This window comes from Pungitius pungitius, unplaced genomic scaffold, assembly GCF_949316345.1.
Source record: "Pungitius pungitius unplaced genomic scaffold, fPunPun2.1 scaffold_25, whole genome shotgun sequence".
Taxonomy (NCBI): Eukaryota; Metazoa; Chordata; class Actinopteri; order Perciformes; family Gasterosteidae; genus Pungitius; species Pungitius pungitius.
The window spans coordinates 433,510-459,872 of record NW_026909837.1 but is presented as its reverse complement, the minus strand read 5'-3'; the positions used below and the strand labels follow the sequence as shown (position 1 = coordinate 459,872).

Genomic DNA, 26,363 nt, shown 5'->3' with positions numbered 1-26,363 from the left:
TGGCAGGTATCTGGCCGGGGTTAAGAGGAGGTATGCACTATAATTCTGTATTATTGGGGATGAACATCACTCCGGGCCAACGTTGAGAATTTCTCCACTCCTTGGCTGAGAACCACGGTCTCGTACATGTATGTAGGAGCTGACTTCCATCCCAACCTCTTTACAAATGTCTTCAAACTCTTTCATTGTGATCAAAGTCAACTCCTGATGAAGCCGTCAGACCAAGATCATCTGCAAAGAGCAGAGGGCCATATGCCCAATGCCAAACAAGCCGCCGTTTCCGTGGTGTAGTGGTCATCACGTTCGCCTCACACGCGAAAGGTCCCCAGTTCGAAACTGGGCGGAAACACTCCAGGCTGACGTTGAGCTTTTCTCCACTCCTTGGCTGAGAACCACGCCCTTGTACATGTATGTAGGAGCTGACTTCCATCCCAACCTCTTTACAAATGTCTTCAAACTCTTTCATTGTGATCAAAGTCAACTCCTGATGAAGCCGTCAGACCAAGATCATCTGCAAAGAGCAGAGGGCCATATGCCCAATGCCAAACAAGCCGCCGTTTCCGTGGTGTAGTGGTCATCACGTTCGCCTCACACGCGAAAGGTCCCCAGTTCGAAACTGGGCGGAAACAATATCGTTTTTTTTTTGGTTTACTCTGCAGCGGAATATCTTCTCTCGATTGGTCATTAAAGACCACTCGTCTAGTTTCTGCAAAATTCAACTCTCTGATGAAGCCTACAGATTTATTCGTGGCTTATTAACAAGAAACTCCCCGTCAGGGAATCGAACCTTGGTCTTCTGCGTGACAAGCAGAGATACTGTCCACTATACTAACGAGGACTCCTTGAGTATATTTAATTGGCAGGTATCTGGCCGGGGTTAAGAGGAGGTATGCACTATAATTCTGTATTATTGGGGATGAACATCACTCCGGGCCAACGTTGAGAATTTCTCCACTCCTTGGCTGAGAACCACGGTCTCGTACATGTATGTAGGAGCTGACTTCCATCCCAACCTCTTTACAAATGTCTTCAAACTCTTTCATTGTGATCAAAGTCAAATCCTGATGAAGCCGTCAGACCAAGATCATCTGCAAAGAGCAGAGGGCCATATGCCCAATGCCAAACAAGCCGCCGTTTCCGTGGTGTAGTGGTCATCACGTTCGCCTCACAGGCGAAAGGTCCCCAGTTCGAAACTGGGCGGAAACAATATCGTCTTTTTTTTGGTTTACTCTGCAGCGGAATATCTTCTCTCGATTGGTCATTAAAGACCACTCGTCTAGTTTCTGCAAAATTCAACTCTCTGATGAAGCCAACAGATTTATTCGTGGCTTATTAACAAGAAACTCCCCGTCAGGGAATCGAACCCTGGTCTTCTGCGTGACAAGCAGAGATACTGTCCACTATACTAACGAGGACTCCTTGAGTATATTTAATTGGCAGGTATCTGGCCGGGGTTAAGAGGAGGTATGCACTATAATTCTGTATTATTGGGGATGAACATCACTCCGGGCCAACGTTGAGAATTTCTCCACTCCTTGGCTGAGAACCACGGTCTCGTACATGTATGTAGGAGCTGACTTCCATCCCAACCTCTTTACAAATGTCTTCAAACTCTTTCATTGTGATCAAAGTCAAATCCTGATGAAGCCGTCAGACCAAGATCATCTGCAAAGAGCAGAGGGCCATATGCCCAATGCCAAACAAGCCGCCGTTTCCGTGGTGTAGTGGTCATCACGTTCGCCTCACACGCGAAAGGTCCCCAGTTCGAAACTGGGCGGAAACAATATCGTCTTTTTTTTGGTTTACTCTGCAGCGGAATATCTTCTCTCGATTGGTCATTAAAGACCACTCGTCTAGTTTCTGCAAAATTCAACTCTCTGATGAAGCCAACAGATTTATTCGTGGCTTATTAACAAGAAACTCCCCGTCAGGGAATCGAACCCTGGTCTTCTGCGTGACAAGCAGAGATACTGTCCACTATACTAACGAGGACTCCTTGAGTATATTTAATTGGCAGGTATCTGGCCGGGGTTAAGAGGAGGTATGCACTATAATTCTGTATTATTGGGGATGAACATCACTCCGGGCCAACGTTGAGAATTTCTCCACTCCTTGGCTGAGAACCACGGTCTCGTACATGTATGTAGGAGCTGACTTCCATCCCAACCTCTTTACAAATGTCTTCAAACTCTTTCATTGTGATCAAAGTCAACTCCTGATGAAGCCGTCAGACCAAGATCATCTGCAGAGAGCAGAGGGCCATTAGCCCAATGCCGAACAAGCCGCCGTTTCCGTGGTGTAGTGGTCATCACGTTCGCCTCACACGCGAAAGGTCCCCAGTTCGAAACTGGGCGGAAACACTCCAGGCTGACGTTGAGCTTTTCTCCACTCCTTGGCTGAGAACCACGCCCTTGTACATGTATGTAGGAGCTGACTTCCATCCCAACCTCTTTACAAATGTCTTCAAACTCTTTCATTGTGATCAAAGTCAACTCCTGATGAAGCCGTCAGACCAAGATCATCTGCAAAGAGCAGAGGGCCATATGCCCAATGCCAAACAAGCCACCGTTTCCGTGGTGTAGTGGTCATCACGTTCGCCTCACACGCGAAAGGTCCCCAGTTCGAAACTGGGCGGAAACAATATCGGTTTTTTTTTGGTTTACTCTGCAGCGGAATATCTTCTCTCGATTGGTCATTAAAGACCACTCGTCTAGTTTCTGCAAAATTTAACTCTCTGATGAAGCCAACAGATTTATTCGTGGCTTATTAACAAGAAACTCCCCGTCAGGGAATCGAACCCTGGTCTTCTGCGTGACAAGCAGAGATACTGTCCACTATACTAACGAGGACTCCTTCAGTATATTTAATTGGCAGGTATCTGGCCGGGGTTAAGAGGAGGTATGCACTATAATTCTGTATTATTGGGGATGAACATCACTCCGGGCCAACGTTGAGAATTTCTCCACTCCTTGGCTGAGAACCACGGTCTCGTACATGTATGTAGGAGCTGACTTCCATCCCAACCTCTTTACAAATGTCTTCAAACTCTTTCATTGTGATCAAAGTCAACTCCTGATGAAGCCGTCAGACCAAGATCATCTGCAAAGAGCAGAGGGCCATATGCCCAATGCCAAACAAGCCGCCGTTTCCGTGGTGTAGTGGTCATCACGTTCGCCTCACACGCGAAAGGTCCCCAGTTCGAAACTGGGCGGAAACACTCCAGGCTGACGTTGAGCTTTTCTCCACTCCTTGGCTGAGAACCACGCCCTTGTACATGTATGTAGGAGCTGACTTCCATCCCAACCTCTTTACAAATGTCTTCAAACTCTTTCATTGTGATCAAAGTCAACTCCTGATGAAGCCGTCAGACCAAGATCATCTGCAAAGAGCAGAGGGCCATATGCCCAATGCCAAACAAGCCACCGTTTCCGTGGTGTAGTGGTCATCACGTTCGCCTCACACGCGAAAGGTCCCCAGTTCGAAACTGGGCAGAAACAATATCGTTTTTTTTTTGGTTTACTCTGCAGCGGAATATCTTCTCTCGATTGGTCATTAAAGACCACTCGTCTAGTTTCTGCAAAATTCAACTCTCTGATGAAGCCAACAGATTTATTCGTGGCTTATTAACAAGAAACTCCCCGTCAGGGAATCGAACCCTGGTCTTCTGCGTGACAAGCAGAGATACTGTCCACTATACTAACGAGGACTCCTTCAGTATATTTAATTGGCAGGTATCTGGCCGGGGTTAAGAGGAGGTATGCACTATAATTCTGTATTATTGGGGATGAACATCACTCCGGGCCAACGTTGAGAATTTCTCCACTCCTTGGCTGAGAACCACGGTCTCGTACATGTATGTAGGAGCTGACTTCCATCCCAACCTCTTTACAAATGTCTTCAAACTCTTTCATTGTGATCAAAGTCAAATCCTGATGAAGCCGTCAGACCAAGATCATCTGCAAAGAGCAGAGGGCCATATGCCCAATGCCAAACAAGCCGCCGTTTCCGTGGTGTAGTGGTCATCACGTTCGCCTCACACGCGAAAGGTCCCCAGTTCGAAACTGGGCGGAAACAATATCGTCTTTTTTTTGGTTTACTCTGCAGCGGAATATCTTCTCTCGATTGGTCATTAAAGACCACTCGTCTAGTTTCTGCAAAATTCAACTCTCTGATGAAGCCAACAGATTTATTCGTGGCTTATTAACAAGAAACTCCCCGTCAGGGAATCGAACCCTGGTCTTCTGCGTGACAAGCAGAGATACTGTCCACTATACTAACGAGGACTCCTTCAGTATATTTAATTGGCAGGTATCTGGCCGGGGTTAAGAGGAGGTATGCACTATAATTCTGTATTATTGGGGATGAACATCACTCCGGGCCAACGTTGAGAATTTCTCCACTCCTTGGCTGAGAACCACGGTCTCGTACATGTATGTAGGAGCTGACTTCCATCCCAACCTCTTTACAAATGTCTTCAAACTCTTTCATTGTGATCAAAGTCAAATCCTGATGAAGCCGTCAGACCAAGATCATCTGCAAAGAGCAGAGGGCCATATGCCCAATGCCAAACAAGCCGCCGTTTCCGTGGTGTAGTGGTCATCACGTTCGCCTCACACGCGAAAGGTCCCCAGTTCGAAACTGGGCGGAAACAATATCGTCTTTTTTTTGGTTTACTCTGCAGCGGAATATCTTCTCTCGATTGGTCATTAAAGACCACTCGTCTAGTTTCTGCAAAATTCAACTCTCTGATGAAGCCAACAGATTTATTCGTGGCTTATTAACAAGAAACTCCCCGTCAGGGAATCGAACCCTGGTCTTTTGCGTGACAAGCAGAGATACTGTCCACTATACTAACGAGGACTCCTTGAGTATATTTAATTGGCAGGTATCTGGCCGGGGTTAAGAGGAGGTATGCACTATAATTCTGTATTATTGGGGATGAACATCACTCCGGGCCAACGTTGAGAATTTCTCCACTCCTTGGCTGAGAACCACGGTCTCGTACATGTATGTAGGAGCTGACTTCCATCCCAACCTCTTTACAAATGTCTTCAAACTCTTTCATTGTGATCAAAGTCAAATCCTGATGAAGCCGTCAGACCAAGATCATCTGCAAAGAGCAGAGGGCCATATGCCCAATGCCAAACAAGCCGCCGTTTCCGTGGTGTAGTGGTCATCACGTTCGCCTCACACGCGAAAGGTCCCCAGTTCGAAACTGGGCGGAAACAATATCGTCTTTTTTTTGGTTTACTCTGCAGCGGAATATCTTCTCTCGATTGGTCATTAAAGACCACTCGTCTAGTTTCTGCAAAATTCAACTCTCTGATGAAGCCAACAGATTTATTCGTGGCTTATTATCAAGAAACTCCCCGTCAGGGAATCGAACCCTGGTCTTCTGCGTGACAAGCAGAGATACTGTCCACTATACTAACGAGGACTCCTTGAGTATATTTAATTGGCAAGTATCTGGCCGGGGTTAAGAGGAGGTATGCACTATAATTCTGTATTATTGGGGATGAACATCACTCCGGGCCAACGTTGAGAATTTCTCCACTCCTTGGCTGAGAACCACGGTCTCGTACATGTATGTAGGAGCTGACTTCCATCCCAACCTCTTTACAAATGTCTTCAAACTCTTTCATTGTGATCAAAGTCAACTCCTGATGAAGCCGTCAGACCAAGATCATCTGCAAAGAGCAGAGGGCCATATGCCCAATGCTAAACAAGCCGCCGTTTCCGTGGTGTAGTGGTCATCACGTTCGCCTCACACGCGAAAGGTCCCCAGTTCGAAACTGGGCGGAAACACTCCAGGCTGACGTTGAGCTTTTCTCCACTCCTTGGCTGAGAACCACGCCCTTGTACATGTATGTAGGAGCTGACTTCCATCCCAACCTCTTTACAAATGTCTTCAAACTCTTTCATTGTGATCAAAGTCAACTCCTGATGAAGCCGTCAGACCAAGATCATCTGCAAAGAGCAGAGGTCCATATGCCCAATGCCAAACAAGCCGCCGTTTCCGTGGTGTAGTGGTCATCACGTTCGCCTCACACGCGAAAGGTCCCCAGTTCGAAACTGGGCGGAAACAATATCGTTTTTTTTTTGGTTTACTCTGCAGCGGAATATCTTCTCTCGATTGGTCATTAAAGACCACTCGTCTAGTTTCTGCAAAATTTAACTCTCTGATGAAGCCAACAGATTTATTCGTGGCTTATTAACAAGAAACTCCCCGTCAGGGAATCGAACCCTGGTCTTCTGCGTGACAAGCAGAGATACTGTCCACTATACTAACGAGGACTCCTTCAGTATATTTAATTGGCAGGTATCTGGCCGGGGTTAAGAGGAGGTATGCACTATAATTCTGTATTATTGGGGATGAACATCACTCCGGGCCAACGTTGAGAATTTCTCCACTCCTTGGCTGAGAACCACGGTCTCGTACATGTATGTAGGAGCTGACTTCCATCCCAACATCTTTACAAATGTCTTCAAACTCTTTCATTGTGATCAAAGTCAAATCCTGATGAAGCCGTCAGACCAAGATCATCTGCAAAGAGCAGAGGGCCATATGCCCAATGCCAAACAAGCCGCCGTTTCCGTGGTGTAGTGGTCATCACGTTCGCCTCACACGCGAAAGGTCCCCAGTTCGAAACTGGGCGGAAACAATATCGTCTTTTTTTTGGTTTACTCTGCAGCGGAATATCTTCTCTCGATTGGTCATTAAAGACCACTCGTCTAGTTTCTGCAAAATTCAACTCTCTGATGAAGCCAACAGATTTATTCGTGGCTTATTAACAAGAAACTCCCCGTCAGGGAATCGAACCCTGGTCTTTTGCGTGACAAGCAGAGATACTGTCCACTATACTAACGAGGACTCCTTGAGTATATTTAATTGGCAGGTATCTGGCCGGGGTTAAGAGGAGGTATGCACTATAATTCTGTATTATTGGGGATGAACATCACTCCGGGCCAACGTTGAGAATTTCTCCACTCCTTGGCTGAGAACCACGGTCTCGTACATGTATGTAGGAGCTGACTTCCATCCCAACCTCTTTACAAATGTCTTCAAACTCTTTCATTGTGATCAAAGTCAAATCCTGATGAAGCCGTCAGACCAAGATCATCTGCAAAGAGCAGAGGGCCATATGCCCAATGCCAAACAAGCCGCCGTTTCCGTGGTGTAGTGGTCATCACGTTCGCCTCACACGCGAAAGGTCCCCAGTTCGAAACTGGGCGGAAACAATATCGTCTTTTTTTTGGTTTACTCTGCAGCGGTATATCTTCTCTCGATTGGTCATTAAAGACCACTCGTCTAGTTTCTGCAAAATTCAACTCTCTGATGAAGCCAACAGATTTATTCGTGGCTTATTAACAAGAAACTCCCCGTCAGGGAATCGAACCCTGGTCTTCTGCGTGACAAGCAGAGATACTGTCCACTATACTAACGAGGACTCCTTGAGTATATTTAATTGGCAGGTATCTGGCCGGGGTTAAGAGGAGGTATGCACTATAATTCTGTATTATTGGGGATGAACATCACTCCGGGCCAACGTTGAGAATTTCTCCACTCCTTGGCTGAGAACCACGGTCTCGTACATGTATGTAGGAGCTGACTTCCATCCCAACCTCTTTACAAATGTCTTCAAACTCTTTCATTGTGATCAAAGTCAAATCCTGATGAAGCCGTCAGACCAAGATCATCTGCAAAGAGCAGAGGGCCATATGCCCAATGCCAAACAAGCCGCCGTTTCCGTGGTGTAGTGGTCATCACGTTCGCCTCACACGCGAAAGGTCCCCAGTTCGAAACTGGGCGGAAACAATATCGTCTTTTTTTTGGTTTACTCTGCAGCGGAATATCTTCTCTCGATTGGTCATTAAAGACCACTCGTCTAGTTTCTGCAAAATTCAACTCTCTGATGAAGCCAACAGATTTATTCGTGGCTTATTAACAAGAAACTCCCCGTCAGGGAATCGAACCCTGGTCTTTTGCGTGACAAGCAGAGATACTGTCCACTATACTAACGAGGACTCCTTGAGTATATTTAATTGGCAGGTATCTGGCCGGGGTTAAGAGGAGGTATGCACTATAATTCTGTATTATTGGGGATGAACATCACTCCGGGCCAACGTTGAGAATTTCTCCACTCCTTGGCTGAGAACCACGGTCTCGTACATGTATGTAGGAGCTGACTTCCATCCCAACCTCTTTACAAATGTCTTCAAACTCTTTCATTGTGATCAAAGTCAAATCCTGATGAAGCCGTCAGACCAAGATCATCTGCAAAGAGCAGAGGGCCATATGCCCAATGCCAAACAAGCCGCCGTTTCCGTGGTGTAGTGGTCATCACGTTCGCCTCACACGCGAAAGGTCCCCAGTTCGAAACTGGGCGGAAACAATATCGTCTTTTTTTTGGTTTACTCTGCAGCGGAATATCTTCTCTCGATTGGTCATTAAAGACCACTCGTCTAGTTTCTGCAAAATTCAACTCTCTGATGAAGCCAACAGATTTATTCGTGGCTTATTAACAAGAAACTCCCCGTCAGGGAATCGAACCCTGGTCTTCTGCGTGACAAGCAGAGATACTGTCCACTATACTAACGAGGACTCCTTGAGTATATTTAATTGGCAGGTATCTGGCCGGGGTTAAGAGGAGGTATGCACTATAATTCTGTATTATTGGGGATGAACATCACTCCGGGCCAACGTTGAGAATTTCTCCACTCCTTGGCTGAGAACCACGGTCTCGTACATGTATGTAGGAGCTGACTTCCATCCCAACCTCTTTACAAATGTCTTCAAACTCTTTCATTGTGATCAAAGTCAACTCCTGATGAAGCCGTCAGACCAAGATCATCTGCAAAGAGCAGAGGGCCATATGCCCAATGCTAAACAAGCCGCCGTTTCCGTGGTGTAGTGGTCATCACGTTCGCCTCACACGCGAAAGGTCCCCAGTTCGAAACTGGGCGGAAACACTCCAGGCTGACGTTGAGCTTTTCTCCACTCCTTGGCTGAGAACCACGCCCTTGTACATGTATGTAGGAGCTGACTTCCATCCCAACCTCTTTACAAATGTCTTCAAACTCTTTCATTGTGATCAAAGTCAACTCCTGATGAAGCCGTCAGACCAAGATCATCTGCAAAGAGCAGAGGGCCATATGCCCAATGCCAAACAAGCCGCCGTTTCCGTGGTGTAGTGGTCATCACGTTCGCCTCACACGCGAAAGGTCCCCAGTTCGAAACTGGGCGGAAACAATATCGTTTTTTTTTTGGTTTACTCTGCAGCGGAATATCTTCTCTCGATTGGTCATTAAAGACCACTCGTCTAGTTTCTGCAAAATTTAACTCTCTGATGAAGCCAACAGATTTATTCGTGGCTTATTAACAAGAAACTCCCCGTCAGGGAATCGAACACTGGTCTTCTGCGTGACAAGCAGAGATACTGTCCACTATACTAACGAGGACTCCTTCAGTATATTTAATTGGCAGGTATCTGGCCGGGGTTAAGAGGAGGTATGCACTATAATTCTGTATTATTGGGGATGAACATCACTCCGGGCCAACGTTGAGAATTTCTCCACTCCTTGGCTGAGAACCACGGTCTCGTACATGTATGTAGGAGCTGACTTCCATCCCAACATCTTTACAAATGTCTTCAAACTCTTTCATTGTGATCAAAGTCAAATCCTGATGAAGCCGTCAGACCAAGATCATCTGCAAAGAGCAGAGGGCCATATGCCCAATGCCAAACAAGCCGCCGTTTCCGTGGTGTAGTGGTCATCACGTTCGCCTCACACGCGAAAGGTCCCCAGTTCGAAACTGGGCGGAAACAATATCGTCTTTTTTTTGGTTTACTCTGCAGCGGAATATCTTCTCTCGATTGGTCATTAAAGACCACTCGTCTAGTTTCTGCAAAATTCAACTCTCTGATGAAGCCAACAGATTTATTCGTGGCTTATTAACAAGAAACTCCCCGTCAGGGAATCGAACCCTGGTCTTTTGCGTGACAAGCAGAGATACTGTCCACTATACTAACGAGGACTCCTTGAGTATATTTAATTGGCAGGTATCTGGCCGGGGTTAAGAGGAGGTATGCACTATAATTCTGTATTATTGGGGATGAACATCACTCCGGGCCAACGTTGAGAATTTCTCCACTCCTTGGCTGAGAACCACGGTCTCGTACATGTATGTAGGAGCTGACTTCCATCCCAACCTCTTTACAAATGTCTTCAAACTCTTTCATTGTGATCAAAGTCAAATCCTGATGAAGCCGTCAGACCAAGATCATCTGCAAAGAGCAGAGGGCCATATGCCCAATGCCAAACAAGCCGCCGTTTCCGTGGTGTAGTGGTCATCACGTTCGCCTCACACGCGAAAGGTCCCCAGTTCGAAACTGGGCAGAAACAATATCGTCTTTTTTTTGGTTTACTCTGCAGCGGAATATCTTCTCTCGATTGGTCATTAAAGACCACTCGTCTAGTTTCTGCAAAATTCAACTCTCTGATGAAGCCAACAGATTTATTCGTGGCTTATTAACAAGAAACTCCCCGTCAGGGAATCGAACCCTGGTCTTTTGCGTGACAAGCAGAGATACTGTCCACTATACTAACGAGGACTCCTTGAGTATATTTAATTGGCAGGTATCTGGCCGGGGTTAAGAGGAGGTATGCACTATAATTCTGTATTATTGGGGATGAACATCACTCCGGGCCAACGTTGAGAATTTCTCCACTCCTTGGCTGAGAACCACGGTCTCGTACATGTATGTAGGAGCTGACTTCCATCCCAACATCTTTACAAATGTCTTCAAACTCTTTCATTGTGATCAAAGTCAAATCCTGATGAAGCCGTCAGACCAAGATCATCTGCAAAGAGCAGAGGGCCATATGCCCAATGCCAAACAAGCCGCCGTTTCCGTGGTGTAGTGGTCATCACGTTCGCCTCACACGCGAAAGGTCCCCAGTTCGAAACTGGGCGGAAACAATATCGTCTTTTTTTTGGTTTACTCTGCAGCGGAATATCTTCTCTCGATTGGTCATTAAAGACCACTCGTCTAGTTTCTGCAAAATTCAACTCTCTGATGAAGCCAACAGATTTATTCGTGGCTTATTAACAAGAAACTCCCCGTCAGGGAATCGAACCCTGGTCTTTTGCGTGACAAGCAGAGATACTGTCCACTATACTAACGAGGACTCCTTGAGTATATTTAATTGGCAGGTATCTGGCCGGGGTTAAGAGGAGGTATGCACTATAATTCTGTATTATTGGGGATGAACATCACTCCGGGCCAACGTTGAGAATTTCTCCACTCCTTGGCTGAGAACCACGGTCTCGTACATGTATGTAGGAGCTGACTTCCATCCCAACCTCTTTACAAATGTCTTCAAACTCTTTCATTGTGATCAAAGTCAAATCCTGATGAAGCCGTCAGACCAAGATCATCTGCAAAGAGCAGAGGGCCATATGCCCAATGCCAAACAAGCCGCCGTTTCCGTGGTGTAGTGGTCATCACGTTCGCCTCACACGCGAAAGGTCCCCAGTTCGAAACTGGGCAGAAACAATATCGTCTTTTTTTTGGTTTACTCTGCAGCGGAATATCTTCTCTCGATTGGTCATTAAAGACCACTCGTCTAGTTTCTGCAAAATTCAACTCTCTGATGAAGCCAACAGATTTATTCGTGGCTTATTAACAAGAAACTCCCCGTCAGGGAATCGAACCCTGGTCTTTTGCGTGACAAGCAGAGATACTGTCCACTATACTAACGAGGACTCCTTGAGTATATTTAATTGGCAGGTATCTGGCCGGGGTTAAGAGGAGGTATGCACTATAATTCTGTATTATTGGGGATGAACATCACTCCGGGCCAACGTTGAGAATTTCTCCACTCCTTGGCTGAGAACCACGGTCTCGTACATGTATGTAGGAGCTGACTTCCATCCCAACCTCTTTACAAATGTCTTCAAACTCTTTCATTGTGATCAAAGTCAAATCCTGATGAAGCCGTCAGACCAAGATCATCTGCAAAGAGCAGAGGGCCATATGCCCAATGCCAAACAAGCCGCCGTTTCCGTGGTGTAGTGGTCATCACGTTCGCCTCACACGCGAAAGGTCCCCAGTTCGAAACTGGGCGGAAACAATATCGTCTTTTTTTTGGTTTACTCTGCAGCGGAATATCTTCTCTCGATTGGTCATTAAAGACCACTCGTCTAGTTTCTGCAAAATTCAACTCTCTGATGAAGCCAACAGATTTATTCGTGGCTTATTAACAAGAAACTCCCCGTCAGGGAATCGAACCCTGGTCTTTTGCGTGACAAGCAGAGATACTGTCCACTATACTAACGAGGACTCCTTGAGTATATTTAATTGGCAGGTATCTGGCCGGGGTTAAGAGGAGGTATGCACTATAATTCTGTATTATTGGGGATGAACATCACTCCGGGCCAACGTTGAGAATTTCTCCACTCCTTGGCTGAGAACCACGGTCTCGTACATGTATGTAGGAGCTGACTTCCATCCCAACCTCTTTACAAATGTCTTCAAACTCTTTCATTGTGATCAAAGTCAAATCCTGATGAAGCCGTCAGACCAAGATCATCTGCAAAGAGCAGAGGGCCATATGCCCAATGCCAAACAAGCCGCCGTTTCCGTGGTGTAGTGGTCATCACGTTCGCCTCACACGCGAAAGGTCCCCAGTTCGAAACTGGGCAGAAACAATATCGTCTTTTTTTTGGTTTACTCTGCAGCGGAATATCTTCTCTCGATTGGTCATTAAAGACCACTCGTCTAGTTTCTGCAAAATTCAACTCTCTGATGAAGCCAACAGATTTATTCGTGGCTTATTAACAAGAAACTCCCCGTCAGGGAATCGAACCCTGGTCTTCTGCGTGACAAGCAGAGATACTGTCCACTATACTAACGAGGACTCCTTGAGTATATTTAATTGGCAGGTATCTGGCCGGGGTTAAGAGGAGGTATGCACTATAATTCTGTATTATTGGGGATGAACATCACTCCGGGCCAACGTTGAGAATTTCTCCACTCCTTGGCTGAGAACCACGGTCTCGTACATGTATGTAGGAGCTGACTTCCATCCCAACCTCTTTACAAATGTCTTCAAACTCTTTCATTGTGATCAAAGTCAAATCCTGATGAAGCCGTCAGACCAAGATCATCTGCAAAGAGCAGAGGGCCATATGCCCAATGCCAAACAAGCCGCCGTTTCCGTGGTGTAGTGGTCATCACGTTCGCCTCACACGCGAAAGGTCCCCAGTTCGAAACTGGGCGGAAACAATATCGTCTTTTTTTTGGTTTACTCTGCAGCGGAATATCTTCTCTCGATTGGTCATTAAAGACCACTCGTCTAGTTTCTGCAAAATTCAACTCTCTGATGAAGCCAACAGATTTATTCGTGGCTTATTAACAAGAAACTCCCCGTCAGGGAATCGAACCCTGGTCTTTTGCGTGACAAGCAGAGATACTGTCCACTATACTAACGAGGACTCCTTGAGTATATTTAATTGGCAGGTATCTGGCCGGGGTTAAGAGGAGGTATGCACTATAATTCTGTATTATTGGGGATGAACATCACTCCGGGCCAACGTTGAGAATTTCTCCACTCCTTGGCTGAGAACCACGGTCTCGTACATGTATGTAGGAGCTGACTTCCATCCCAACCTCTTTACAAATGTCTTCAAACTCTTTCATTGTGATCAAAGTCAAATCCTGATGAAGCCGTCAGACCAAGATCATCTGCAAAGAGCAGAGGGCCATATGCCCAATGCCAAACAAGCCGCCGTTTCCGTGGTGTAGTGGTCATCACGTTCGCCTCACACGCGAAAGGTCCCCAGTTCGAAACTGGGCGGAAACAATATCGTCTTTTTTTTGGTTTACTCTGCAGCGGAATATCTTCTCTCGATTGGTCATTAAAGACCACTCGTCTAGTTTCTGCAAAATTCAACTCTCTGATGAAGCCAACAGATTTATTCGTGGCTTATTAACAAGAAACTCCCCGTCAGGGAATCGAACCCTGGTCTTCTGCGTGACAAGCAGAGATACTGTCCACTATACTAACGAGGACTCCTTGAGTATATTTAATTGGCAGGTATCTGGCCGGGGTTAAGAGGAGGTATGCACTATAATTCTGTATTATTGGGGATGAACATCACTCCGGGCCAACGTTGAGAATTTCTCCACTCCTTGGCTGAGAACCACGGTCTCGTACATGTATGTAGGAGCTGACTTCCATCCCAACCTCTTTACAAATGTCTTCAAACTCTTTCATTGTGATCAAAGTCAACTCCTGATGAAGCCGTCAGACCAAGATCATCTGCAAAGAGCAGAGGGCCATATGCCCAATGCTAAACAAGCCGCCGTTTCCGTGGTGTAGTGGTCATCACGTTCGCCTCACACGCGAAAGGTCCCCAGTTCGAAACTGGGCGGAAACACTCCAGGCTGACGTTGAGCTTTTCTCCACTCCTTGGCTGAGAACCACGCCCTTGTACATGTATGTAGGAGCTGACTTCCATCCCAACCTCTTTACAAATGTCTTCAAACTCTTTCATTGTGATCAAAGTCAACTCCTGATGAAGCCGTCAGACCAAGATCATCTGCAAAGAGCAGAGGGCCATATGCCCAATGCCAAACAAGCCGCCGTTTCCGTGGTGTAGTGGTCATCACGTTCGCCTCACACGCGAAAGGTCCCCAGTTCGAAACTGGGCGGAAACAATATCGTTTTTTTTTTGGTTTACTCTGCAGCGGAATATCTTCTCTCGATTGGTCATTAAAGACCACTCGTCTAGTTTCTGCAAAATTTAACTCTCTGATGAAGCCAAAAGATTTATTCGTGGCTTATTAACAAGAAACTCCCCGTCAGGGAATCGAACACTGGTCTTCTGCGTGACAAGCAGAGATACTGTCCACTATACTAACGAGGACTCCTTCAGTATATTTAATTGGCAGGTATCTGGCCGGGGTTAAGAGGAGGTATGCACTATAATTCTGTATTATTGGGGATGAACATCACTCCGGGCCAACGTTGAGAATTTCTCCACTCCTTGGCTGAGAACCACGGTCTCGTACATGTATGTAGGAGCTGACTTCCATCCCAACATCTTTACAAATGTCTTCAAACTCTTTCATTGTGATCAAAGTCAAATCCTGATGAAGCCGTCAGACCAAGATCATCTGCAAAGAGCAGAGGGCCATATGCCCAATGCCAAACAAGCCGCCGTTTCCGTGGTGTAGTGGTCATCACGTTCGCCTCACACGCGAAAGGTCCCCAGTTCGAAACTGGGCGGAAACAATATCGTCTTTTTTTTGGTTTACTCTGCAGCGGAATATCTTCTCTCGATTGGTCATTAAAGACCACTCGTCTAGTTTCTGCAAAATTCAACTCTCTGATGAAGCCAACAGATTTATTCGTGGCTTATTAACAAGAAACTCCCCGTCAGGGAATCGAACCCTGGTCTTTTGCGTGACAAGCAGAGATACTGTCCACTATACTAACGAGGACTCCTTGAGTATATTTAATTGGCAGGTATCTGGCCGGGGTTAAGAGGAGGTATGCACTATAATTCTGTATTATTGGGGATGAACATCACTCCGGGCCAACGTTGAGAATTTCTCCACTCCTTGGCTGAGAACCACGGTCTCGTACATGTATGTAGGAGCTGACTTCCATCCCAACCTCTTTACAAATGTCTTCAAACTCTTTCATTGTGATCAAAGTCAAATCCTGATGAAGCCGTCAGACCAAGATCATCTGCAAAGAGCAGAGGGCCATATGCCCAATGCCAAACAAGCCGCCGTTTCCGTGGTGTAGTGGTCATCACGTTCGCCTCACACGCGAAAGGTCCCCAGTTCGAAACTGGGCAGAAACAATATCGTCTTTTTTTTGGTTTACTCTGCAGCGGAATATCTTCTCTCGATTGGTCATTAAAGACCACTCGTCTAGTTTCTGCAAAATTCAACTCTCTGATGAAGCCAACAGATTTATTCGTGGCTTATTAACAAGAAACTCCCCGTCAGGGAATCGAACCCTGGTCTTTTGCGTGACAAGCAGAGATACTGTCCACTATACTAACGAGGACTCCTTGAGTATATTTAATTGGCAGGTATCTGGCCGGGGTTAAGAGGAGGTATGCACTATAATTCTGTATTATTGGGGATGAACATCACTCCGGGCCAACGTTGAGAATTTCTCCACTCCTTGGCTGAGAACCACGGTCTCGTACATGTATGTAGGAGCTGACTTCCATCCCAACATCTTTACAAATGTCTTCAAACTCTTTCATTGTGATCAAAGTCAAATCCTGATGAAGCCGTCAGACCAAGATCATCTGCAAAGAGCAGAGGGCCATATGCCCAATGCCAAACAAGCCGCCGTTTCCGTGGTGTAGTGGTCATCACGTTCGCCTCACACGCGAAAGGTCCCCAGTTCGAAACTGGGCGGAAACAATATCGTCTTTTTTTTGGTTTACTCTGCAGCGGAATATCTTCTCTCGATTGGTCATTAAAGACCACTCGTCTAGTTTCTGCAAAATTCAACTCTCTGATGAAGCCAACAGATTTATTCGTGGCTTATTAACAAGAAACTCCCCGTCAGGGAATCGAACCCTGGTCTTTTGCGTGACAAGCAGAGATACTGTCCACTATACTAACGAGGACTCCTTGAGTATATTTAATTGGCAGGTATCTGGCCGGGGTTAAGAGGAGGTATGCACTATAATTCTGTATTATTGGGGATGAACATCACTCCGGGCCAACGTTGAGAATTTCTCCACTCCTTGGCTGAGAACCACGGTCTCGTACATGTATGTAGGAGCTGACTTCCATCCCAACCTCTTTACAAATGTCTTCAAACTCTTTCATTGTGATCAAAGTCAAATCCTGATGAAGCCGTCAGACCAAGATCATCTGCAAAGAGCAGAGGGCCATATGCCCAATGCCAAACAAGCCGCCGTTTCCGTGGTGTAGTGGTCATCACGTTCGCCTCACACGCGAAAGGTCCCCAGTTCGAAACTGGGCGGAAACAATATCGTCTTTTTTTTGGTTTACTCTGCAGCGGAATATCTTCTCTCGATTGGTCATTAAAGACCACTCGTCTAGTTTCTGCAAAATTCAACTCTCTGATGAAGCCAACAGATTTATTCGTGGCTTATTAACAAGAAACTCCCCGTCAGGGAATCGAACCCTGGTCTTTTGCGTGACAAGCAGAGATACGGTCCACTATACTAACGAGGACTCCTTGAGTATATTTAATTGGCAGGTATCTGGCCGGGGTTAAGAGGAGGTATGCACTATAATTCTGTATTATTGGGGATGAACATCACTCCGGGCCAACGTTGAGAATTTCTCCACTCCTTGGCTGAGAACCACGGTCTCGTACATGTATGTAGGAGCTGACTTCCATCCCAACCTCTTTACAAATGTCTTCAAACTCTTTCATTGTGATCAAAGTCAAATCCTGATGAAGCCGTCAGACCAAGATCATCTGCAAAGAGCAGAGGGCCATATGCCCAATGCCAAACAAGCCGCCGTTTCCGTGGTGTAGTGGTCATCACGTTCGCCTCACACGCGAAAGGTCCCCAGTTCGAAACTGGGCGGAAACAATATCGTCTTTTTTTTGGTTTACTCTGCAGCGGAATATCTTCTCTCGATTGGTCATTAAAGACCACTCGTCTAGTTTCTGCAAAATTCAACTCTCTGATGAAGCCAACAGATTTATTCGTGGCTTATTAACAAGAAACTCCCCGTCAGGGAATCGAACCCTGGTCTTTTGCGTGACAAGCAGAGATACTGTCCACTATACTAACGAGGACTCCTTGAGTATATTTAATTGGCAGGTATCTGGCCGGGGTTAAGAGGAGGTATGCACTATAATTCTGTATTATTGGGGATGAACATCACTCCGGGCCAACGTTGAGAATTTCTCCACTCCTTGGCTGAGAACCACGGTCTCGTACATGTATGTAGGAGCTGACTTCCATCCCAACCTCTTTACAAATGTCTTCAAACTCTTTCATTGTGATCAAAGTCAAATCCTGATGAAGCCGTCAGACCAAGATCATCTGCAAAGAGCAGAGGGCCATATGCCCAATGCCAAACAAGCCGCCGTTTCCGTGGTGTAGTGGTCATCACGTTCGCCTCACACGCGAAAGGTCCCCAGTTCGAAACTGGGCGGAAACAATATCGTCTTTTTTTTGGTTTACTCTGCAGCGGAATATCTTCTCTCGATTGGTCATTAAAGACCACTCGTCTAGTTTCTGCAAAATTCAACTCTCTGATGAAGCCAACAGATTTATTCGTGGCTTATTAACAAGAAACTCCCCGTCAGGGAATCGAACCCTGGTCTTTTGCGTGACAAGCAGAGATACTGTCCACTATACTAACGAGGACTCCTTGAGTATATTTAATTGGCAGGTATCTGGCCGGGGTTAAGAGGAGGTATGCACTATAATTCTGTATTATTGGGGATGAACATCACTCCGGGCCAACGTTGAGAATTTCTCCACTCCTTGGCTGAGAACCACGGTCTCGTACATGTATGTAGGAGCTGACTTCCATCCCAACCTCTTTACAAATGTCTTCAAACTCTTTCATTGTGATCAAAGTCAAATCCTGATGAAGCCGTCAGACCAAGATCATCTGCAAAGAGCAGAGGGCCATATGCCCAATGCCAAACAAGCCGCCGTTTCCGTGGTGTAGTGGTCATCACGTTCGCCTCACACGCGAAAGGTCCCCAGTTCGAAACTGGGCAGAAACAATATCGTCTTTTTTTTGGTTTACTCTGCAGCGGAATATCTTCTCTCGATTGGTCATTAAAGACCACTCGTCTAGTTTCTGCAAAATTCAACTCTCTGATGAAGCCAACAGATTTATTCGTGGCTTATTAACAAGAAACTCCCCGTCAGGGAATCGAACCCTGGTCTTTTGCGTGACAAGCAGAGATACTGTCCACTATACTAACGAGGACTCCTTGAGTATATTTAATTGGCAGGTATCTGGCCGGGGTTAAGAGGAGGTATGCACTATAATTCTGTATTATTGGGGATGAACATCACTCCGGGCCAACGTTGAGAATTTCTCCACTCCTTGGCTGAGAACCACGGTCTCGTACATGTATGTAGGAGCTGACTTCCATCCCAACCTCTTTACAAATGTCTTCAAACTCTTTCATTGTGATCAAAGTCAAATCCTGATGAAGCCGTCAGACCAAGATCATCTGCAAAGAGCAGAGGGCCATATGCCCAATGCCAAACAAGCCGCCGTTTCCGTGGTGTAGTGGTCATCACGTTCGCCTCACACGCGAAAGGTCCCCAGTTCGAAACTGGGCGGAAACAATATCGTCTTTTTTTTGGTTTACTCTGCAGCGGAATATCTTCTCTCGATTGGTCATTAAAGACCACTCGTCTAGTTTCTGCAAAATTCAACTCTCTGATGAAGCCAACAGATTTATTCGTGGCTTATTAACAAGAAACTCCCCGTCAGGGAATCGAACCCTGGTCTTTTGCGTGACAAGCAGAGATACTGTCCACTATACTAACGAGGACTCCTTGAGTATATTTAATTGGCAGGTATCTGGCCGGGGTTAAGAGGAGGTATGCACTATAATTCTGTATTATTGGGGATGAACATCACTCCGGGCCAACGTTGAGAATTTCTCCACTCCTTGGCTGAGAACCACGGTCTCGTACATGTATGTAGGAGCTGACTTCCATCCCAACCTCTTTACAAATGTCTTCAAACTCTTTCATTGTGATCAAAGTCAAATCCTGATGAAGCCGTCAGACCAAGATCATCTGCAAAGAGCAGAGGGCCATATGCCCAATGCCAAACAAGCCGCCGTTTCCGTGGTGTAGTGGTCATCACGTTCGCCTCACACGCGAAAGGTCCCCAGTTCGAAACTGGGCGGAAACAATATCGTCTTTTTTTTGGTTTACTCTGCAGCGGAATATCTTCTCTCGATTGGTCATTAAAGACCACTCGTCTAGTTTCTGCAAAATTCAACTCTCTGATGAAGCCAACAGATTTATTCGTGGCTTATTAACAAGAAACTCCCCGTCAGGGAATCGAACCCTGGTCTTCTGCGTGACAAGCAGAGATACTGTCCACTATACTAACGAGGACTCCTTGAGTATATTTAATTGGCAGGTATCTGGCCGGGGTTAAGAGGAGGTATGCACTATAATTCTGTATTATTGGGGATGAACATCACTCCGGGCCAACGTTGAGAATTTCTCCACTCCTTGGCTGAGAACCACGGTCTCGTACATGTATGTAGGAGCTGACTTCCATCCCAACCTCTTTACAAATGTCTTCAAACTCTTTCATTGTGATCAAAGTCAACTCCTGATGAAGCCGTCAGACCAAGATCATCTGCAAAGAGCAGAGGGCCATATGCCCAATGCTAAACAAGCCGCCGTTTCCGTGGTGTAGTGGTCATCACGTTCGCCTCACACGCGAAAGGTCCCCAGTTCGAAACTGGGCGGAAACACTCCAGGCTGACGTTGAGCTTTTCTCCACTCCTTGGCTGAGAACCACGCCCTTGTACATGTATGTAGGAGCTGACTTCCATCCCAACCTCTTTACAAATGTCTTCAAACTCTTTCATTGTGATCAAAGTCAACTCCTGATGAAGCCGTCAGACCAAGATCATCTGCAAAGAGCAGAGGGCCATATGCCCAATGCCAAACAAGCCGCCGTTTCCGTGGTGTAGTGGTCATCACGTTCGCCTCACACGCGAAAGGTCCCCAGTTCGAAACTGGGCGGAAACAATATCGTTTTTTTTTTGGTTTACTCTGCAGCGGAATATCTTCTCTCGATTGGTCATTAAAGACCACTCGTCTAGTTTCTGCAAAATTTAACTCTCTGATGAAGCCAACAGATTTATTCGTGGCTTATTAACAAGAAACTCCCCGTCAGGGAATCGAACCCTGGTCTTCTGCGTGACAAGCAGAGATACTGTCCACTATACTAACGAGGACTCCTTGAGTATATTTAATTGGCAGGTATCTGGCCGGGGTTAAGAGGAGGTATGCACTATAATTCTGTATTATTGGGGATGAACATCACTCCGGGCCAACGTTGAGAATTTCTCCACTCCTTGGCTGAGAACCACGGTCTCGTACATGTATGTAGGAGCTGACTTCCATCCCAACCTCTTTACAAATGTCTTCAAACTCTTTCATTGTGATCAAAGTCAAATCCTGATGAAGCCGTCAGACCAAGATCATCTGCAAAGAGCAGAGGGCCATATGCCCAATGCCAAACAAGCCGCCGTTTCCGTGGTGTAGTGGTCATCACGTTCGCCTCACACGCGAAAGGTCCCCAGTTCGAAACTGGGCGGAAACAATATCGTCTTTTTTTTGGTTTACTCTGCAGCGGAATATCTTCTCTCGATTGGTCATTAAAGACCACTCGTCTAGTTTCTGCAAAATTCAACTCTCTGATGAAGCCAACAGATTTATTCGTGGCTTATTAACAAGAAACTCCCCGTCAGGGAATCGAACCCTGGTCTTCTGCGTGACAAGCAGAGATACTGTCCACTATACTAACGAGGACTCCTTGAGTATATTTAATTGGCAGGTATCTGGCCGGGGTTAAGAGGAGGTATGCACTATAATTCTGTATTATTGGGGATGAACATCACTCCGGGCCAACGTTGAGAATTTCTCCACTCCTTGGCTGAGAACCACGGTCTCGTACATGTATGTAGGAGCTGACTTCCATCCCAACCTCTTTACAAATGTCTTCAAACTCTTTCATTGTGATCAAAGTCAACTCCTGATGAAGCCGTCAGACCAAGATCATCTGCAAAGAGCAGAGGGCCATATGCCCAATGCTAAACAAGCCGCCGTTTCCGTGGTGTAGTGGTCATCACGTTCGCCTCACACGCGAAAGGTCCCCAGTTCGAAACTGGGCGGAAACACTCCAGGCTGACGTTGAGCTTTTCTCCACTCCTTGGCTGAGAACCACGCCCTTGTACATGTATGTAGGAGCTGACTTCCATCCCAACCTCTTTACAAATGTCTTCAAACTCTTTCATTGTGATCAAAGTCAACTCCTGATGAAGCCGTCAGACCAAGATCATCTGCAAAGAGCAGAGGGCCATATGCCCAATGCCAAACAAGCCGCCGTTTCCGTGGTGTAGTGGTCATCACGTTCGCCTCACACGCGAAAGGTCCCCAGTTCGAAACTGGGCGGAAACAATATCGTTTTTTTTTTGGTTTACTCTGCAGCGGAATATCTTCTCTCGATTGGTCATTAAAGACCACTCGTCTAGTTTCTGCAAAATTTAACTCTCTGATGAAGCCAACAGATTTATTCGTGGCTTATTAACAAGAAACTCCCCGTCAGGGAATCGAACACTGGTCTTCTGCGTGACAAGCAGAGATACTGTCCACTATACTAACGAGGACTCCTTCAGTATATTTAATTGGCAGGTATCTGGCCGGGGTTAAGAGGAGGTATGCACTATAATTCTGTATTATTGGGGATGAACATCACTCCGGGCCAACGTTGAGAATTTCTCCACTCCTTGGCTGAGAACCACGGTCTCGTACATGTATGTAGGAGCTGACTTCCATCCCAACATCTTTACAAATGTCTTCAAACTCTTTCATTGTGATCAAAGTCAAATCCTGATGAAGCCGTCAGACCAAGATCATCTGCAAAGAGCAGAGGGCCATATGCCCAATGCCAAACAAGCCGCCGTTTCCGTGGTGTAGTGGTCATCACGTTCGCCTCACACGCGAAAGGTCCCCAGTTAGAAACTGGGCGGAAACAATATCGTCTTTTTTTTGGTTTACTCTGCAGCGGAATATCTTCTCTCGATTGGTCATTAAAGACCACTCGTCTAGTTTCTGCAAAATTCAACTCTCTGATGAAGCCAACAGATTTATTCGTGGCTTATTAACAAGAAACTCCCCGTCAGGGAATCGAACCCTGGTCTTTTGCGTGACAAGCAGAGATACTGTCCACTATACTAACGAGGACTCCTTGAGTATATTTAATTGGCAGGTATCTGGCCGGGGTTAAGAGGAGGTATGCACTATAATTCTGTATTATTGGGGATGAACATCACTCCGGGCCAACGTTGAGAATTTCTCCACTCCTTGGCTGAGAACCACGGTCTCGTACATGTATGTAGGAGCTGACTTCCATCCCAACCTCTTTACAAATGTCTTCAAACTCTTTCATTGTGATCAAAGTCAAATCCTGATGAAGCCGTCAGACCAAGATCATCTGCAAAGAGCAGAGGGCCATATGCCCAATGCCAAACAAGCCGCCGTTTCCGTGGTGTAGTGGTCATCACGTTCGCCTCACACGCGAAAGGTCCCCAGTTCGAAACTGGGCAGAAACAATATCGTCTTTTTTTTGGTTTACTCTGCAGCGGAATATCTTCTCTCGATTGGTCATTAAAGACCACTCGTCTAGTTTCTGCAAAATTCAACTCTCTGATGAAGCCAACAGATTTATTCGTGGCTTATTAACAAGAAACTCCCCGTCAGGGAATCGAACCCTGGTCTTTTGCGTGACAAGCAGAGATACTGTCCACTATACTAACGAGGACTCCTTGAGTATATTTAATTGGCAGGTATCTGGCCGGGGTTAAGAGGAGGTATGCACTATAATTCTGTATTATTGGGGATGAACATCACTCCGGGCCAACGTTGAGAATTTCTCCACTCCTTGGCTGAGAACCACGGTCTCGTACATGTATGTAGGAGCTGACTTCCATCCCAACCTCTTTACAAATGTCTTCAAACTCTTTCATTGTGATCAAAGTCAAATCCTGATGAAGCCGTCAGACCAAGATCATCTGCAAAGAGCAGAGGGCCATATGCCCAATGCCAAACAAGCCGCCGTTTCCGTGGTGTAGTGGTCATCACGTTCGCCTCACACGCGAAAGGTCCCCAGTTCGAAACTGGGCGGAAACAATATCGTCTTTTTTTTGGTTTACTCTGCAGCGGAATATCTTCTCTCGATTGGTCATTAAAGACCACTCGTCTAGTTTCTGCAAAATTCAACTCTCTGATGAAGCCAACAGATTTATTCGTGGCTTATTAACAAGAAACTCCCCGTCAGGGAATCGAACCCTGGTCTTCTGCGTGACAAGCAGAGATACTGTCCACTATACTAACGAGGACTCCTTGAGTATATTTAATTGGCAGGTATCTGGCCGGGGTTAAGAGGAGGTATGCACTATAATTCTGTATTATTGGGGATGAACATCACTCCGGGCCAACGTTGAGAATTTCTCCACTCCTTGGCTGAGAACCACGGTCTCGTACATGTATGTAGGAGCTGACTTCCATCCCAACCTCTTTACAAATGTCTTCAAACTCTTTCATTGTGATCAAAGTCAACTCCTGATGAAGCCGTCAGACCAAGATCATCTGCAAAGAGCAGAGGGCCATATGCCCAATGCTAAACAAGCCGCCGTTTCCGTGGTGTAGTGGTCATCACGTTCGCCTCACACGCGAAAGGTCCCCAGTTCGAAACTGGGCGGAAACACTCCAGGCTGACGTTGAGCTTTTCTCCACTCCTTGGCTGAGAACCACGCCCTTGTACATGTATGTAGGAGCTGACTTCCATCCCAACCTCTTTACAAATGTCTTCAAACTCTTTCATTGTGATCAAAGTCAACTCCTGATGAAGCCGTCAGACCAAGATCATCTGCAAAGAGCAGAGGGCCATATGCCCAATGCCAAACAAGCCGCCGTTTCCGTGGTGTAGTGGTCATCACGTTCGCCTCACACGCGAAAGGTCCCCAGTTCGAAACTGGGCGGAAACAATATCGTTTTTTTTTTGGTTTACTCTGCAGCGGAATATCTTCTCTCGATTGGTCATTAAAGACCACTCGTCTAGTTTCTGCAAAATTTAACTCTCTGATGAAGCCAACAGATTTATTCGTGGCTTATTAACAAGAAACTCCCCGTCAGGGAATCGAACCCTGGTCTTCTGCGTGACAAGCAGAGATACTGTCCACTATACTAACGAGGACTCCTTGAGTATATTTAATTGGCAGGTATCTGGCCGGGGTTAAGAGGAGGTATGCACTATAATTCTGTATTATTGGGGATGAACATCACTCCGGGCCAACGTTGAGAATTTCTCCACTCCTTGGCTGAGAACCACGGTCTCGTACATGTATGTAGGAGCTGACTTCCATCCCAACCTCTTTACAAATGTCTTCAAACTCTTTCATTGTGATCAAAGTCAAATCCTGATGAAGCCGTCAGACCAAGATCATCTGCAAAGAGCAGAGGGCCATATGCCCAATGCCAAACAAGCCGCCGTTTCCGTGGTGTAGTGGTCATCACGTTCGCCTCACACGCGAAAGGTCCCCAGTTCGAAACTGGGCAGAAACAATATCGTCTTTTTTTTGGTTTACTCTGCAGCGGAATATCTTCTCTCGATTGGTCATTAAAGACCACTCGTCTAGTTTCTGCAAAATTCAACTCTCTGATGAAGCCAACAGATTTATTCGTGGCTTATTAACAAGAAACTCCCCGTCAGGGAATCGAACCCTGGTCTTTTGCGTGACAAGCAGAGATACTGTCCACTATACTAACGAGGACTCCTTGAGTATATTTAATTGGCAGGTATCTGGCCGGGGTTAAGAGGAGGTATGCACTATAATTCTGTATTATTGGGGATGAACATCACTCCGGGCCAACGTTGAGAATTTCTCCACTCCTTGGCTGAGAACCACGGTCTCGTACATGTATGTAGGAGCTGACTTCCATCCCAACCTCTTTACAAATGTCTTCAAACTCTTTCATTGTGATCAAAGTCAAATCCTGATGAAGCCGTCAGACCAAGATCATCTGCAAAGAGCAGAGGGCCATATGCCCAATGCCAAACAAGCCGCCGTTTCCGTGGTGTAGTGGTCATCACGTTCGCCTCACACGCGAAAGGTCCCCAGTTCGAAACTGGGCGGAAACAATATCGTCTTTTTTTTGGTTTACTCTGCAGCGGAATATCTTCTCTCGATTGGTCATTAAAGACCACTCGTCTAGTTTCTGCAAAATTCAACTCTCTGATGAAGCCAACAGATTTATTCGTGGCTTATTAACAAGAAACTCCCCGTCAGGGAATCGAACCCTGGTCTTTTGCGTGACAAGCAGAGATACTGTCCACTATACTAACGAGGACTCCTTGAGTATATTTAATTGGCAGGTATCTGGCCGGGGTTAAGAGGAGGTATGCACTATAATTCTGTATTATTGGGGATGAACATCACTCCGGGCCAACGTTGAGAATTTCTCCACTCCTTGGCTGAGAACCACGGTCTCGTACATGTATGTAGGAGCTGACTTCCATCCCAACCTCTTTACAAATGTCTTCAAACTCTTTCAT

The 26,363-nt window shown here is 46.2% G+C and overlaps 40 non-coding genes across 40 annotated transcripts; all 40 read left to right on the top strand.

Moving 5' to 3' along the window:
* Positions 1 to 276: 276 nt before the first annotated feature.
* On the top strand, positions 277 to 349 carry trnav-cac (transfer RNA valine (anticodon CAC)). Its single transcript has one exon. It is a non-coding gene; the product is annotated as a tRNA-Val (tRNA).
* A 207-nt stretch (positions 350 to 556) lies between these two features.
* trnav-cac (transfer RNA valine (anticodon CAC)) lies at positions 557 to 629 on the top strand. Its single transcript has one exon. It is a non-coding gene; the product is annotated as a tRNA-Val (tRNA).
* A 1,081-nt stretch (positions 630 to 1,710) lies between these two features.
* Positions 1,711 to 1,783, top strand: trnav-cac (transfer RNA valine (anticodon CAC)). Its single transcript has one exon. It is a non-coding gene; the product is annotated as a tRNA-Val (tRNA).
* A 504-nt stretch (positions 1,784 to 2,287) lies between these two features.
* trnav-cac (transfer RNA valine (anticodon CAC)) lies at positions 2,288 to 2,360 on the top strand. The gene has a single exon. It is a non-coding gene; the product is annotated as a tRNA-Val (tRNA).
* Positions 2,361 to 2,567: 207 nt separating this feature from the next.
* Positions 2,568 to 2,640, top strand: trnav-cac (transfer RNA valine (anticodon CAC)). Its single transcript has one exon. It is a non-coding gene; the product is annotated as a tRNA-Val (tRNA).
* A 504-nt stretch (positions 2,641 to 3,144) lies between these two features.
* trnav-cac (transfer RNA valine (anticodon CAC)) lies at positions 3,145 to 3,217 on the top strand. Its single transcript has one exon. It is a non-coding gene; the product is annotated as a tRNA-Val (tRNA).
* A 784-nt stretch (positions 3,218 to 4,001) lies between these two features.
* On the top strand, positions 4,002 to 4,074 carry trnav-cac (transfer RNA valine (anticodon CAC)). The gene has a single exon. It is a non-coding gene; the product is annotated as a tRNA-Val (tRNA).
* Positions 4,075 to 4,578: 504 nt separating this feature from the next.
* On the top strand, positions 4,579 to 4,651 carry trnav-cac (transfer RNA valine (anticodon CAC)). The gene has a single exon. It is a non-coding gene; the product is annotated as a tRNA-Val (tRNA).
* A 504-nt stretch (positions 4,652 to 5,155) lies between these two features.
* On the top strand, positions 5,156 to 5,228 carry trnav-cac (transfer RNA valine (anticodon CAC)). The gene has a single exon. It is a non-coding gene; the product is annotated as a tRNA-Val (tRNA).
* A 504-nt stretch (positions 5,229 to 5,732) lies between these two features.
* Positions 5,733 to 5,805, top strand: trnav-cac (transfer RNA valine (anticodon CAC)). Its single transcript has one exon. It is a non-coding gene; the product is annotated as a tRNA-Val (tRNA).
* Positions 5,806 to 6,012: 207 nt separating this feature from the next.
* Positions 6,013 to 6,085, top strand: trnav-cac (transfer RNA valine (anticodon CAC)). The gene has a single exon. It is a non-coding gene; the product is annotated as a tRNA-Val (tRNA).
* Positions 6,086 to 6,589: 504 nt separating this feature from the next.
* On the top strand, positions 6,590 to 6,662 carry trnav-cac (transfer RNA valine (anticodon CAC)). Its single transcript has one exon. It is a non-coding gene; the product is annotated as a tRNA-Val (tRNA).
* A 504-nt stretch (positions 6,663 to 7,166) lies between these two features.
* trnav-cac (transfer RNA valine (anticodon CAC)) lies at positions 7,167 to 7,239 on the top strand. The gene has a single exon. It is a non-coding gene; the product is annotated as a tRNA-Val (tRNA).
* A 504-nt stretch (positions 7,240 to 7,743) lies between these two features.
* On the top strand, positions 7,744 to 7,816 carry trnav-cac (transfer RNA valine (anticodon CAC)). Its single transcript has one exon. It is a non-coding gene; the product is annotated as a tRNA-Val (tRNA).
* A 504-nt stretch (positions 7,817 to 8,320) lies between these two features.
* trnav-cac (transfer RNA valine (anticodon CAC)) lies at positions 8,321 to 8,393 on the top strand. The gene has a single exon. It is a non-coding gene; the product is annotated as a tRNA-Val (tRNA).
* Positions 8,394 to 8,897: 504 nt separating this feature from the next.
* Positions 8,898 to 8,970, top strand: trnav-cac (transfer RNA valine (anticodon CAC)). The gene has a single exon. It is a non-coding gene; the product is annotated as a tRNA-Val (tRNA).
* A 207-nt stretch (positions 8,971 to 9,177) lies between these two features.
* Positions 9,178 to 9,250, top strand: trnav-cac (transfer RNA valine (anticodon CAC)). The gene has a single exon. It is a non-coding gene; the product is annotated as a tRNA-Val (tRNA).
* A 504-nt stretch (positions 9,251 to 9,754) lies between these two features.
* trnav-cac (transfer RNA valine (anticodon CAC)) lies at positions 9,755 to 9,827 on the top strand. Its single transcript has one exon. It is a non-coding gene; the product is annotated as a tRNA-Val (tRNA).
* Positions 9,828 to 10,908: 1,081 nt separating this feature from the next.
* On the top strand, positions 10,909 to 10,981 carry trnav-cac (transfer RNA valine (anticodon CAC)). Its single transcript has one exon. It is a non-coding gene; the product is annotated as a tRNA-Val (tRNA).
* Positions 10,982 to 12,062: 1,081 nt separating this feature from the next.
* Positions 12,063 to 12,135, top strand: trnav-cac (transfer RNA valine (anticodon CAC)). The gene has a single exon. It is a non-coding gene; the product is annotated as a tRNA-Val (tRNA).
* Positions 12,136 to 13,216: 1,081 nt separating this feature from the next.
* Positions 13,217 to 13,289, top strand: trnav-cac (transfer RNA valine (anticodon CAC)). The gene has a single exon. It is a non-coding gene; the product is annotated as a tRNA-Val (tRNA).
* Positions 13,290 to 13,793: 504 nt separating this feature from the next.
* Positions 13,794 to 13,866, top strand: trnav-cac (transfer RNA valine (anticodon CAC)). The gene has a single exon. It is a non-coding gene; the product is annotated as a tRNA-Val (tRNA).
* Positions 13,867 to 14,370: 504 nt separating this feature from the next.
* Positions 14,371 to 14,443, top strand: trnav-cac (transfer RNA valine (anticodon CAC)). The gene has a single exon. It is a non-coding gene; the product is annotated as a tRNA-Val (tRNA).
* A 207-nt stretch (positions 14,444 to 14,650) lies between these two features.
* Positions 14,651 to 14,723, top strand: trnav-cac (transfer RNA valine (anticodon CAC)). The gene has a single exon. It is a non-coding gene; the product is annotated as a tRNA-Val (tRNA).
* Positions 14,724 to 15,227: 504 nt separating this feature from the next.
* trnav-cac (transfer RNA valine (anticodon CAC)) lies at positions 15,228 to 15,300 on the top strand. The gene has a single exon. It is a non-coding gene; the product is annotated as a tRNA-Val (tRNA).
* A 1,081-nt stretch (positions 15,301 to 16,381) lies between these two features.
* Positions 16,382 to 16,454, top strand: trnav-cac (transfer RNA valine (anticodon CAC)). Its single transcript has one exon. It is a non-coding gene; the product is annotated as a tRNA-Val (tRNA).
* A 504-nt stretch (positions 16,455 to 16,958) lies between these two features.
* On the top strand, positions 16,959 to 17,031 carry trnav-cac (transfer RNA valine (anticodon CAC)). The gene has a single exon. It is a non-coding gene; the product is annotated as a tRNA-Val (tRNA).
* A 504-nt stretch (positions 17,032 to 17,535) lies between these two features.
* Positions 17,536 to 17,608, top strand: trnav-cac (transfer RNA valine (anticodon CAC)). The gene has a single exon. It is a non-coding gene; the product is annotated as a tRNA-Val (tRNA).
* Positions 17,609 to 18,112: 504 nt separating this feature from the next.
* On the top strand, positions 18,113 to 18,185 carry trnav-cac (transfer RNA valine (anticodon CAC)). The gene has a single exon. It is a non-coding gene; the product is annotated as a tRNA-Val (tRNA).
* Positions 18,186 to 19,266: 1,081 nt separating this feature from the next.
* On the top strand, positions 19,267 to 19,339 carry trnav-cac (transfer RNA valine (anticodon CAC)). Its single transcript has one exon. It is a non-coding gene; the product is annotated as a tRNA-Val (tRNA).
* Positions 19,340 to 19,843: 504 nt separating this feature from the next.
* trnav-cac (transfer RNA valine (anticodon CAC)) lies at positions 19,844 to 19,916 on the top strand. Its single transcript has one exon. It is a non-coding gene; the product is annotated as a tRNA-Val (tRNA).
* Positions 19,917 to 20,420: 504 nt separating this feature from the next.
* Positions 20,421 to 20,493, top strand: trnav-cac (transfer RNA valine (anticodon CAC)). The gene has a single exon. It is a non-coding gene; the product is annotated as a tRNA-Val (tRNA).
* Positions 20,494 to 20,700: 207 nt separating this feature from the next.
* On the top strand, positions 20,701 to 20,773 carry trnav-cac (transfer RNA valine (anticodon CAC)). Its single transcript has one exon. It is a non-coding gene; the product is annotated as a tRNA-Val (tRNA).
* A 504-nt stretch (positions 20,774 to 21,277) lies between these two features.
* Positions 21,278 to 21,350, top strand: trnav-cac (transfer RNA valine (anticodon CAC)). Its single transcript has one exon. It is a non-coding gene; the product is annotated as a tRNA-Val (tRNA).
* A 504-nt stretch (positions 21,351 to 21,854) lies between these two features.
* Positions 21,855 to 21,927, top strand: trnav-cac (transfer RNA valine (anticodon CAC)). The gene has a single exon. It is a non-coding gene; the product is annotated as a tRNA-Val (tRNA).
* Positions 21,928 to 22,134: 207 nt separating this feature from the next.
* On the top strand, positions 22,135 to 22,207 carry trnav-cac (transfer RNA valine (anticodon CAC)). Its single transcript has one exon. It is a non-coding gene; the product is annotated as a tRNA-Val (tRNA).
* Positions 22,208 to 23,865: 1,658 nt separating this feature from the next.
* On the top strand, positions 23,866 to 23,938 carry trnav-cac (transfer RNA valine (anticodon CAC)). Its single transcript has one exon. It is a non-coding gene; the product is annotated as a tRNA-Val (tRNA).
* Positions 23,939 to 24,442: 504 nt separating this feature from the next.
* trnav-cac (transfer RNA valine (anticodon CAC)) lies at positions 24,443 to 24,515 on the top strand. The gene has a single exon. It is a non-coding gene; the product is annotated as a tRNA-Val (tRNA).
* A 207-nt stretch (positions 24,516 to 24,722) lies between these two features.
* On the top strand, positions 24,723 to 24,795 carry trnav-cac (transfer RNA valine (anticodon CAC)). The gene has a single exon. It is a non-coding gene; the product is annotated as a tRNA-Val (tRNA).
* A 1,081-nt stretch (positions 24,796 to 25,876) lies between these two features.
* trnav-cac (transfer RNA valine (anticodon CAC)) lies at positions 25,877 to 25,949 on the top strand. The gene has a single exon. It is a non-coding gene; the product is annotated as a tRNA-Val (tRNA).
* The last annotated feature ends 414 nt before the right edge of the window (positions 25,950 to 26,363 follow it).